We start from the raw sequence: 13,451 nt of genomic DNA on the forward strand, positions 1-13,451 counted from the left end.
AAGGAACTAGAAGAGTAAAGATGTGGCAACAAGAAATTGAAAAGAAAAGTAGATGAGAACAAGAATTAAAATCTAGAACTAAAAAATTCGAATCTACCTCTAACCTAATTCTAGAGAGAAGAGAGAGCTTTTCTCTCTAGAAACTAACTAAAGCATCAACTAAACTAAACTATGTGCTAATGTTCTATTGTGTTGATCCCCCTTTAATCCTTGGGTTTAATAGCATCAGAAGTGAGTTGAATTTGGGCCTGGGAAGCCCAGAAATTGCCCTCAGCGGATTGATAAACCACTATTTTATGATTTATCTTATGCTCAATTGAGTGTTTTTATCAATTCTTCACCCACTTATTCATATGAATTGCATGAGTTTACAATTCCTTCCTTATTTTATGATATATGTGAAAACATGTTTCCATTGATTTAAAAATGTTAATTTTAATTATCCTTTATTACCATTCGATGCCGTGATCCGTGTGTTGAGTATTTTCAGGCTTTATAGGGCAGGAATGGCTTAGAGGAAAAAAAGGAAAGATGCAAAAATAGAAGGAACGCACAAAATGGAGTTTTTGAAGAAATGGCAGCGACGCGAACGCATGGACGACGCGAACGTGTGTCTCGCGCAAAATGGCATCGACGCGTACGCGTGGACGACACGGACGCGTGACTAGCGCGAAACACAACAAACGCAGACGCGTGATTAACGCGGACACGTGGAAAGGAAAAACTCCAGATGACGCGCACGCGTGATCCACGCGCACGCGTGACCCACGCGCACGCGTGACGTACGCCACGTGCAGAAAATTGCAAAATTCGCCCCTAGCGATTTCCGGGCTGTTTCTGACCCAGTTTCAAGCCCAGAAAACACAGATTAGAGGCTATAAAGTGGAGGAATCCATTCATTCAACAACATTCATTCATAATTCACAATTTTAGGTTTTAGATGTACTTTTTAGAGAGAGAGAGGCTCTCTCCTCTCTCTTAGGATTTAGGATTAGGATTAGGATTTAGGATTTCTATTATGATTAGGCTACTTCTCTTCATTCTAGGTTCAATGTTCCTTTAATTTATTTTCTACTTTATTTATTCTATTACTTTAATTGTTATTTATCTTTTCAATTTGGCTTATGAACTTTTCATGTTAGAATTGATTTTCTTATTTAATATAAATTGAGGTATTTCAGATCTAAAGATTGCTTTCTTTAAATTTATGTTATTAATGCTTTTAATTTAATTTAGATTTTCCCCCTTTGCTTTGGTTAAGTAATTGGTAACACTTGAGTTGTCAAACTCAGCGGTTGATTGAAAATTAGAAATTGCTGATTGATTTGGATCCCTCTAAAGCTAGTCTTTCCATAGGAGTTGACTAGGACTTGAGGAATCAAGTTGATTAGTCCACTTGACTTTCCTTTATTTAGTAAGGGTTAATTAAGTGGGAGCAAAATCCAATTCTCATCTCACCTGATAAGGATAACTACGATAGAATTTCCAGTTCTTACACCTTGCACTGGTGTTCATGATAATTAATTTACTTCCTTGCCATTTAAATTGCCTATTCCCTATTTCAAAAACCAAAAAATATACCTTTTTCCATAACCAATAATAAATCATACTTCCCTGCAATTCCTTGAGAAAACGACCCGAGTTTTCAATACTTCAGTTATAAATTTTATTGGGTTTTGTTACTTGTGACAACCAAACTTTTGTATGAAAGGATTTTTGTTGGTTTAGAAACTATACTTACAACACGATTATATTTTTAAATTTCTTTACCGATAGAAATCCGATCGTCAAAATGGCGCTGTTGCCAAGGAATTGCAATTGTGTACCCTATTATTGGTTATTGTGAATATTTTCTTTTTCTTATTTATTTATTTTTGTTTTTGTTTTTAATTTTTATTAGTTACTATGAGTTCTCACCCCCATCGCTTTGAGTTTGGTTCTAATATTGTTGAAAGGAATGGAAGCTATAATAGAAATATGCATCAAGGTCAAAACAATCAAAGATGGACGGAGCCACAAGGTTCTGATCAACCCTTTAGGCAACAACACCTTCCAAAATACCATGGACGACGATCATTCTACAATGCCTGCCAAGATAACAGTTATGGTGGACCCTCTCGTGACAACCAACACCCACCAAATTACTATGGTCAAGAGCCATTCCGAGGTGCATACCAAGATGATAGATATGGTGGATCCCCTTGTAGTTACCAACAAGTTCCATTTTATGTCCACAAACCACCTCCTCAACATAGCTTTGAACCACCACACTCACAAGCCCCCTATCACCATTCACCCCCGTTTGACCCTAACCACTATCCACCCCAATTCAATCCAATTACTCCCAAGACCCACCACTTTTCTATGCACCATGTCCATATCCATCAACCCAAGAATCAAGAGAGCGTCTCAAGGAAACAGTGGAAAAACTTCATGCAACCTTCGCCAACTGGATCAAGCGATCAATCGATTACCTTTCTGACATTCGGATACTCAAGGAACCTCAATGGCTTCATGTGGACAATCTAACGATGAACGTAGCATAAAGAAGATACTAGAAACTCCGGTGGATAGTAAGGAGAATGACTTTGTACTGGAACAATTGGAGGAAGCCGAAATTATCGAAGAAGAAGAATTGGTTGAAGACTTAGGAGATGCTGAACCTCCATGGGAATCCAAAGTTGTGGAAAATTCCGTCAAGGAAGTTGCAATTGATGCTAAGGAGGATAGTGCACAACCCCCAAAGCAGGTATCCTATGAAAAACTAGACGGAACAACTCAAGATGCGAGTTTCCTAGATAATGATAATCACGAGTCAAGGTCTCCTAGTAATGAACTTGCATCCGCAAGTGACTTCTTTAAGACAGAAGAACCTTCCCCAAGTGAATACGAAGATGATGCTGAGGTAGATTTTTCTCAACCTCCAACTTATGACTTGAGTGATGAGGAAGAAATCAAAGACTTTGATCAAGACGTGGTTGCAATTGAAGAAGTTTACAAAGAAGTGGAAGAATTCACAGAAGGATACAAGGGAGCAGAGCTTGCAAGACCACTGGAAACACCTATTCCAAGGCCATTACCACCCAATACCAACTTCAAGTGGGTAACATCCTTAGCCTTTGTTTTTACTTTTCCAGTTGAATATGGTTTACTTGAAATAGATGGTCAGCTTAGAGCTCTCTGCGGCTTTAAGAGTAAGAGGAAAATGTTTCGTACTCAAAGCTGGTACGCAAGATCCAATAAGATTCCACGCTTCAATTTGAGGTGCAAGGATTGGTGTAGAGTCCGATCGAGTGGGTCTCGAAAGCTGTTTGGTCATTTTAGTGAGAATCTGAATTCTGCACCACCTAGTTGAAAAAGTGCATATCAAGACAAAAAACAAGTGTAAAAATAAGGTCTGGGACCCCGGAATTCATTCTGGCAATCAGCACTCTTGGGTCCTAGTCATCTGCTTTGACTTGCTTGAAGGCTTTATGTGCCTAGTTTGGGATCCTGGAGGCTACTGGAATTCCAAACATTCGTGAAGATTTTTGGATGAATTCAAGCACAAGCCACCCTAATAGGGAGCTCACCAAATGTCCAACTTAAGGACTTTAACTAAAAGTGTTAGGTGGGAGGCAACCCACCATGGTATGATCGTTCCTTTTTCAATTTCAATTTTTATCTTGTTTTGTTTGTTTTTAAGTTTTATTTTATTTTATTCTATTTTATTGAACCTGAAATTATTCATCACATCCATATCAGCATTGCATTCTGCATATTGCACAAAAAAAGAGACCCCACACGTTCGCATGGGCCACGCGTAGGCGTCGATTGTAAATCGGCGTCAAGATCCAACGCCCAAAAAGTTGGGCTGGAATCGTACGGTTGGTGTGCGTTAGGCACAAATTGGGACGCACGTTCACGCCAACGACGCGATCACGTCACTTACACTACACACACACCATGAGAAAGCATGGGCGACGCGTACGCGTCGCGTGGATATTATGGCCCCCTAAATGGAAATAGAAAGTTGCGCCAAAAGGATGTTGCGACGCGTTCGCGTGTTTCACGCGTACGCGTCACTTACATTATACCTCACTCACGCGGTTGCGACAATGACGCGTCCGCGTCATTCCCTTTCCACCTCGATCACGCAATCGCGTGCCCAACGCGTTCGCGTGGATTTGAATCCACTAACCCAACCCACGCGAAACCCTAACCCCATCGCGTCAACCCATTCTCTTCTCCCCTCTCCCTCTGCACTCTCTCTTCTCCCCTACACAACCACCACCACCGACCAGCCACCCAGCACCACCGCGCCGTGCCCCTTCCACCGCACCACCACTGCCAAACCCCTTCCCCTCTCTTCTTTCTCTTCTTCTTCCCCTTTAACCTTCTCCACTTCCGCCCCCATCGCCGAACAACCACCGCGCCACCACCATCGCCGCGCCACCGCTGGCCACCACGCCCACACGACCATCACCCACATCACCCACTTCTTCTCTCCTCCCCTCTATAACCCTAATCCACCCCAACCACCTAACCGCTCCCTACCTCTACCAAGGACCTTCATCGCGCCGCCTTCCAGTACCGCCGCATCACCGCCACCACTACCACACCACCAGTATCTCTTTGAGCCCAATTTCTGTTCCTACACACACCAGGTTCCGTCGAACACCGATTCTTTTCCCAGTTAGTTAGTTAGTTAGTTTCATATTTTTCAATTTATGTTCAAATTAGGATAGTTAGAGATGCATAATTGTAGTGGATTTTAGGTGGTTAGGTAGCTAGGATGTGGTTAGTGGATTTAGGCCTGATAATTGCGCCGTTCTTATTACCTGTTTTTATCTGATTCGCAATTTTGAATTTGCTGTGATGATGATGCTGTTCATATGCTATTCTTTACTATTCTTTCATGCAGATTGAGTTCGTTTATTCGGAATTCATGTGAATTACTATTTGTTACTCTATTCTGCACTAATTTAATGTCATATGAAATGATTTTGCTGCTGTTTATCACCCGAGAACATCCCATTTTTAGCCGGAATGCTGCTCAATTTTTTTCAACAAATTGTTTCACTCAACTCCCATTCATGTATTAGTTTTGGTAATTTAGAATCTTGCACTAATTGGCTATAACCAAACCAATTCAAGGATGAATGGGCTAGCATTCTTATTCTTTCTGGTTCCCTGATTAATAAATTACGTTATTGATGATCTCAGTTTCATTTTGCAATTCTGTTATTTATCTGAATTATCATCAATAAACTGCAATCTTTGCTTGAATATGAGTTAATTGTTCTTCAAGTTTGTGAATGTATTGTTAACTAAGAACCCCATTATCATGCCACTTACTTTAACTTCACTTTTTAACTCCTAACTACTTTCACTTTCTAACTCAAGGCATGGTTACTATTTTTCCTAATTAACAAGAATTCCACATATCATATATTTTGGATTTTGATTTTTACTCTCAGACTCTTAACTCGCATACAGTCCAAAATTTACATATATTTAACTCACTTCATTCTTTTATTCCTCTTTTATTCATCTTTTGCCTCTCTATGCTTTTATTACTATATTCCTTTTTGCTTACCTGTTTTCCTGCTTTAGTTTCTTCAATTATATACTGCTACTTCCGGTTTTCAGGATGTCTGACCCCAAACGTAAAGGAAAGGGCAAAGCAACTACAGGCAAAAGGAAAAGAGGCGAACCCTCCACCACTATCCTAGATATCCTCCATGACGATTCCTGGCGGGAAAAGTATTTTACCTTACAGGAAAGGGCAGATCAGTTGCTGCCTGCCACAGACCAAGTCAAGTTTGCCAACAGATACTGTGAGCTTAAGTATCCGGTTTTTGCCACTTCCAGGAACCTATACCTGGAAAGGACCTTCAAAATTCCGGAAGAACTACAGTAATACACCTCAGATCAAATAAAACAGAGAGGCTGGTTCTTCCTGGAAAGGAACTTGACTGAGGTCAATGCATCTTGGGTCAGAGAATTCTACTACAACTACTTCAAAACGTCCCTGGATGCAGTGCACCTCAGAGGGAAGCAGATCTTGATTACTGAGGAAGCTATTGAAGACATCCTCCAACTCCAGCCTAAGTCAGATCAACCAGATGGTTACCAAAAGGATGAAGAGGATATGAGATTCATGAGATTTGACTAGGACGCAGTAAAGTGAACTATAGCTCTTGATCCTACTGTTCCATGGGTCATGGGAAAGTCTACAGTGGTGCCAAAGGGAATAAAGCTTATCTATCTGAATGATGAGGCTCAGGTTTGGCAGCAGATTTTGAGTAACTACGTGATGCCGAGGACCCATGAGACAGAGGTTCCAGCTGCCATGATCACCCTCGTCTGGTGTGTGATGGAGAGTAAGGAGCTTTATCTTTCCCACTTCATCCGGTATTACATGGCTAGGGTCCATGTTAGAGGCACTCTGCGCTTTCCATATTTGATCACTCAGCTAGGCCGCCGAGCTGAGGTGCCCTGGGAGCTCGCAGATGAGAAGCCAACTGCCGCTGACTGTAAGAAAATTATCCCTCACAGCAGGAAGTTCCAAGCTTTGGGCTACAGACCGCCTTTCCTCACTGCCTCCGCTGAGGCAGCCACATCTTCTGCTGCCCCTTCAACATCTATTGCCCCAGCTACCACCACTGCACCATCACCTGCTCCCGAGCCTATTTATCACCTCGTGCACAGACTCTTCACACGCCTGGATCGTGTGGAGCGTTGCAACTGATGTGTGGAAAACGATCCAACACAAAACTCACCGGCAAGTGTACCGGGTCGCATCAAGTAATAAAACTCACGGGAGTGAGGTCGATCCCACAGGGATTGAAGGATTGAGCAATTTTAGTTTAGTGGTTGATTTAGTCAAGCGAATCAAGTATTGGTTGAGTGATTCAATTTCTTGAGAAGACGACCCAAGGTTTCAATACTTCGGTTATAAATTTTATTTGGTTTTATTACTTGTGACAACCAAACTTTTGTACGAAAGGATTTTTGTTGGTTTAGAAACTATACTTACAACGCGATTATATTTTTAAATTTCTTTACCGATAGAAATATGATCGTCACGGATTCACTTTAATGAGGTCACATGCGAGCATCGACGCGTACGCGTTGCCTTGCGACATCACATCCACGCGTGCGCGTTGGCGTATGCACTCCAAATCCTTGATTCTCCATGAGTTCTCCACTTTGCATGATTTTCTCTTCACTCCTTTGATCCATTCCTAGCCTTTTCAACCTGAATTCACTAGCAAACACATCAAAGCATCTAGTGGAATCAAAGGTGAATCAAAATTAGCAAATTAAGGTCTAAAAAGCATGTTTTCACACTTAAGCACAAATAAAGGAGAATAATAAAAACCATGCTATTTCATTGGATAAATGTGAGAAAACGTGATAAAATCTCCTAAAATCAATATAAGATAAACCCTAAAAATGGGGTTTATCAACCTCCCCACAGTTAAACCAAGCATGTCCTCATGCTAAAATCAAGAAAGAAACAAAGGATATCAACATTTATTCAAAGCAAACTAATTAAATGCAATCTACCTAGATGCAACTATCTAAATGAATACAACTACTTGGTCAAAATAAATCAATTCCCAAGAAGACATATATAAGCATAAGGGTTAAGGTAATAGCAATCAAATCAAATCCACTATTGAATTGAGTTATTAAGGATTTTTACAAACTTGCAAGAAATGTGATGATTCTAGGTGGAAACATGTAATTGAGCAATCGAACACTCACCAGATGTGTATCCGCTCTAGTCGCTCAAGTGTATAGGGTTGATTCACTCAATTCTCCCCTAATCATGCTTTCCAAGATTTGTTTTTCATCTAACAATCAATAATTATTTCATGCATGCATACAATTATCATGAGGTCTTTCCACAAGGTTGTAATGGGGCTAGGGTCAAGGTAGGATGCATATGGTCAAGTGAGCTTGAAATTTGAATCTTTGATAAGCTTAAACTTCCCACCTAACCTATGACAACCTATACAATTTCAAAGCTTTCCTAACTACCCATTCTTCACTTTTTTCACACACTCATGTATTTTCTTTTCACTTCACAACACATATGCATTGATTATTATTGAACTTTACTTTGGGGCATTTTGTCCCCTTTTATTGCTCTTTTTTTCTTTTGTTTTCTTTTTCATTTTTTTTTCTATATTTTCCTTCTTTTTATTTTTCTTTAGTTTTTCCCTTTTTCTTTTTTTTTTCTTTTTGATGTAATTATATACAAAGGTATTAATGCATATGGTTTAAACATTTAATTAATACATGAGTATGTACCCAATTCCTAAGATCTTCAATGAAAATAAAAACAACCTTTTTCTTCAAACAATGTCCTAAGTTTTCCCATACTTGAATGATACACACTCACTAGCCTAAGCTAATCAAAGATCCAAATTAAGGACATTTATTGTTTTTTGCTTTAAGGCTCGTAATGTGCTAAATTAAAAACAAGTGGATTAATCGTTGGCTTAAAGTTGGCTAACAATGGAAGATAAAAGGTAGGCCATTTGGGTAAGTGATGAGCGGATAATTTATATGCTTTTTGGCATTGTTTTTAGTATGTTTTTAGTATGTTTTAGTTAATTTTTATTATATTTTTATTAGTTTTTAGTTAAAATTCACTTTTCTGGACTTTACTATGAGTTTGTGTGTTTTTCTGTGATTTCAGGTATTTTCTGGCTGAAATTGAGGGACCTGAGAAAAAATCTGATTCAGAGGTTGAAAAGGACTGCAGATGCTGTTGGATTCTGACCTCCTTGCACTCGAAGTGGATTTTCTGGAGCTACAGAAGCCCAATTGGCGGCTCTCAATTGCGTTGGAAAGTAGACATCCTGAGATTTCCAGAATTATATAATAGTTCATACTTTGCCCGAGATTTGATGGCCCAAACCAGCGTTCCAAGTCAGCTCAAGAATTCTGGCGTAAAACGCCAGAACTGGCATAAGAATGGGAGTTAAACGCCCAAACTGGCACAAAAGCTAGCATTTAACTCCAAAAAGTCTCTACACATGAAAGCTTCAATGCTCAGCCCAAGCACACACCAAGTGGGCCCGGAAGTGGATTTTTATGTCATTTACTCATCTTTGTAAACCCTAAGCTACTAGTTCTCTACAAATAGGACCTTTTGCTATTGTATTTGACATCTTTTGATCACTTTAGATCTTTAGATCATCTTTGGACGTCTAGTTCTTAGATTATGGGGGCTGGCCTCTCGGCCATGCCTAGACCTTGTTCTTATGTATTTTCAACAGTGGAGTTTCTACACACCACAGATTAAGGTGTGGAGCTCTGCTGTACCTCGAGTATTAGTACAATTACTATTGTTCTTCTATTTAATTCAGCTAATTCTTGTTCCAAGATATTCATTCGCACTTAAGAACTTGATGAATGTGATGATTATGTGACGCTCATCATCATTCTCACTTATGAACGCGTGCCTGACAACCATTTCCGTTCTACAAGCAAACAAGGCTTGAATGTTTACTCTTGGATTTCTTAATCGAAATCTTCGTGGTATAAGCTAGAATTGATGGCGGCATTCAAGAGAATCCGGAAGGTCTAAACCTTGTCTGTGGTATTCTGAGTAGGATTCAAGGATTCAATGACTGTGACGAGCTTTAAACTCTTGAAGGCTGGGTGTTAGTGACAGACGCAAAAGAATCACTAGATTCTATTCCAACCTGATTGAGAACCGACAGATGATTAGCTGTGCTGTGACAGAGCGCGTTGAACATTTTCACTGATGAGACAGGACTGTAGCCATTGACAACGGTGATGCCCAACATACAGCATGCCATGGAAAGGAGTAAGAAGGATTGGATGAAGACAGTAGGAAAGCAGAGAGACGGAAGGGACAAAGCATCTCCATACGCTTATCTGAAATTCTCACCAATGAATTGCATAAGTATCTCTATCTTTATTTTATGTTTTATTCATCTTTTAATCATTAATCCTCCATTACCATTTGAATCCGCCTGACTGAGATTTACAAGATGACCATAGCTTGCTTCATACCAACAATCTCTGTGGGATCGACCCTTACTCGCGTAAGGTTTATTACTTGGACGACCCAGTGCACTTGCTGGTTAGTTGTGCGAAGTTGTGATAAAGAGTTGAGATTGCAATTGCGCGTACCATGTTGATGGCGCCATTGATGATCACAATTTCGTGCACCAATTTTTTGGCGCCGTTGCCGGGGATTGTTTGAGTTTGGACAACTGACGGTTCATCTTGTTGCTTAGATTAGGTATTTTTCTTCAGAATTTTTAAGAATGAATTCTAGAGTTTCAAGGTGATGTTCTTATCATCACCAAAGCTAATTGATTTTCATCAATTTAGCTCTTGAATTTAATGTCCTGCTGAAGCTTGGCTAGCCATGTCTAATTTCTTTAGACTAAAGCTTTAGACTAACATTGCATGATTCCTGGAATTCTTATTAAAAATTTTGAATCTCTTTATTTTCTTTTCCATATAATTTTCGAAAAAACCAAAAAAATTACAAAATTCATAAAAACCAAAAATATTTCTTGTTTGAGTCTAATGTCTCATTTTAAGTTTGGTGTCAATTGCATGTTTCTGTTCTTCTTGCATTTTTCGAATTCATTCATGTGTCTTCATTGATCTTCAAGTTGTTCTTGATGATTTACTTGTTCTGATCTTTAAATTCTCTTGTTTTGTGTGTTTTGTTGTTTCTCATATGCATTCTCAATTTGTTAGTGTCAGTAGTATACAAACTTCCAAGTTTGGTGTCTTGCATGCATTGTTTATTTGATTTTAGTTGCATTTTGATTATTCCTCATCATTAAAAATCCAAAAAAATTTTTAATTTGTGTATTTTCAAGTCAATAATACAGAGAATTGAAGATTCAGAACGTACAGCAGAGGAATTACACAGAAAAAGCTGGGCGTTCAAAACGCCTAGTGAAGAAGGAAAACTAGCGTTTAAACGCCAGCCAGGGTACCTGGCTGGGCGTTTAACGCCCAAAAGGGTAGCATTTTGGGCATTAAACGCCAGAATGGATACCATTCTGGGCGTTTAATGCTAGGATGGCACAAGAGGGAAGATTTTATTTTTAATTCAAAATTTTTTTCAAGTTTCCATAATTTTTCAAAATCAAATCTTTTTCAAATCATATCTTTTCAAATTTAATTTCTCTTCATTTTCAAAAATACTTGCTAACAATTAATGATTTGATTCAAATATTTCAAGTATGTTGCCTTTTCGGTTGAGAAAGGTTTAATGTCTGAATCATATCTTTCAAATTTCTTGTTTGCCAAGTCATTAATTTTCAAAATCATATATTTTTTTTAATTGTTTTTCAATCATATCTTTTCAATCATATCTCTTTAAAACCATAACTTTTCAATCATATCTTTTTAATCACATCTTTTTCAAAATAGTTTTCAATCATATCTCTTTGATTTCCAATTTCAAAATCTTTTTCAAAATCACTTTATTTCTTTCTCAATCTTAGTTTTCGAAAATCAATTACCATTTTTTCAAAATTTCTTTTAATTAATTCACTTTAATTTTCGAAAATTTCTTCCCCTCTTCTCACATCCTTCTATTTATGGACTAACACTCCTCCTCAATGCACAATTCGAACTCTATCTCTCTTGATAAGTTCGAATTCTTCTACCTTCTCCTTCTATTCTTCTTTTCCTCTGACACATCAAGGAATCTCTATACTATGACATAGAGGATTCCATATTTTCTTGTTCTCTTCTCTTTCATATGAGCAGGAGCAAAGACAAAGGCATTCTTGTTGAAGCTGACCCTGAACCTGAAAGGACCTTGAAGTGAAAGCTAAGAAAAGCTGAAGCACAATTCTCTGTAGAGGACTTAACAGAAATCTTCAAAGAAGAGGACATGGCAGCCGAAAACAACAACAATGCCAACAATGCAAGGAAGGTGCTGGGTGACTTTACTACACCTACTCCCGACTTCTATGGGAGAAGCATCTCTATCCCTGCCATTGGAGCAAACAACTTTGAGCTTAAGCCTCAATTAGTTTCTCTAATGCAACAGAATTGCAAGTTCCATGGACTTCCATTGGAAGATCCTTCATCAGTTTTTAGCTGAGTTCTTGCAAATCTGTGACACTGTCAACACCAATGGGGTTGACCCTGAGGTCTACAGACTTATGCTATTCCCTTTTGCTGTAAAAGATAGAGCTCGGATATGGTTGGACTCACAACCTAAAGAAAGCCTGAACTCTTGGGAAAAGCTAGTCAATGCCTTCTTGGCAAAGTTCTTTCCACCTCAAAAATTGAGCAAGCTTAGAGTGGAAGTCCAAACCTTCAGACAGAAGGAAGGTGAATCCCTCTATGAAGCTTGGGAAAGATACAAACAATTGATCAGATAGTGTCCCTCTGACATGCTTTCTGAATGCAGCATCATAGGTATCTTCTATGATGGTCTGTCTGAACTGTCCAAGATGTTATTGGACAGCTCTACTGGAGGATCTCTTCATCTGAAGAAGACACCTGCAGAAGCTTAAGAACTTATTGAAATGGCTGCAAATAACCAATTCATGTACACTTCTGAAAGGAATCCTGTGAACAATGGGACGAATCAGAAGAAAGGAGTTCTTGAGATTGATACTCTGAATGCCATACTGGCTCAGAACAAAATATTGACTCAGCAAGTCAATATGATTTCTCAAAGTCTGTCTGGAATGCAAGCTACACCAGGCAGTACTAAGGATGCTTCATCTGAAGAAGAGCTTATGATCCTGAGAACCCTTCAATGGAAGAGGTGAATTACATGGGAGAACCCTATGGAAACACCTATAATCCTTCATGGAGAAATCACCTAAATCTCTCATGGAAGGATTAACAGATACCTCAACAAGGTTTCAACAACAATAATGGTGGAAGAAACAGGTTTAGCAATGGCAAGCCTTTTCCATCATCTTCTCAGCAACAGACAGAGAATTCTAAGCAGAGCCACTCTGACTTAGCAACCATGGTCTCTGATCTAATCAAAACCACTCAAAGTTTTATGACTAAAACAAGGTCCTCCATTAGAAACTTGGAGGCACAAGTGGGTCAGCTGAGTAAGAAAGTTACTGAACTTCCTCCTAGTACTCTTCCAAGCAATACCGAAGAGAATCCAAAAGGAGAGTGTAAGGCCATCAACATGGCCGAATTTGGAGAGGAGGAAGAGGCAGTGATTACTAATGAGGAAGACCTCAATGGACGTCCACTGGCCTCCAATGCATTCCCTAATGAGGAACCATGGGAATCTGAGGCTCACACTGAGACCATAGAGATTCCATTGGATTTACTTCTTCCATTCATGAGCTCTGATGAGTATTCTTCCTCTAAAGAGGATGAAGATGTCATTGAAGAGCAAGTTGCTAAATACCTTGGAACAATCATGAAGCTAAATGACAAGTTATTTGGTAATGAGACTTGGGAGG

The 13,451-nt window shown here is 39.1% G+C and overlaps 1 non-coding gene across 1 annotated transcript; it reads right to left on the reverse strand.

The window, feature by feature from the left end:
• Positions 1 to 12,302: 12,302 nt before the first annotated feature.
• Positions 12,303 to 12,410, reverse strand: LOC112714232 (small nucleolar RNA R71). The gene has a single exon (XR_003159190.1). It is a non-coding gene; the product is annotated as a small nucleolar RNA R71 (small nucleolar RNA).
• Between the last annotated feature and the right edge of the window lie 1,041 nt (positions 12,411 to 13,451).

This window comes from Arachis hypogaea, chromosome 1, assembly GCF_003086295.3.
Source record: "Arachis hypogaea cultivar Tifrunner chromosome 1, arahy.Tifrunner.gnm2.J5K5, whole genome shotgun sequence".
NCBI lineage: Eukaryota > Viridiplantae > Streptophyta > Magnoliopsida > Fabales > Fabaceae > Arachis > Arachis hypogaea.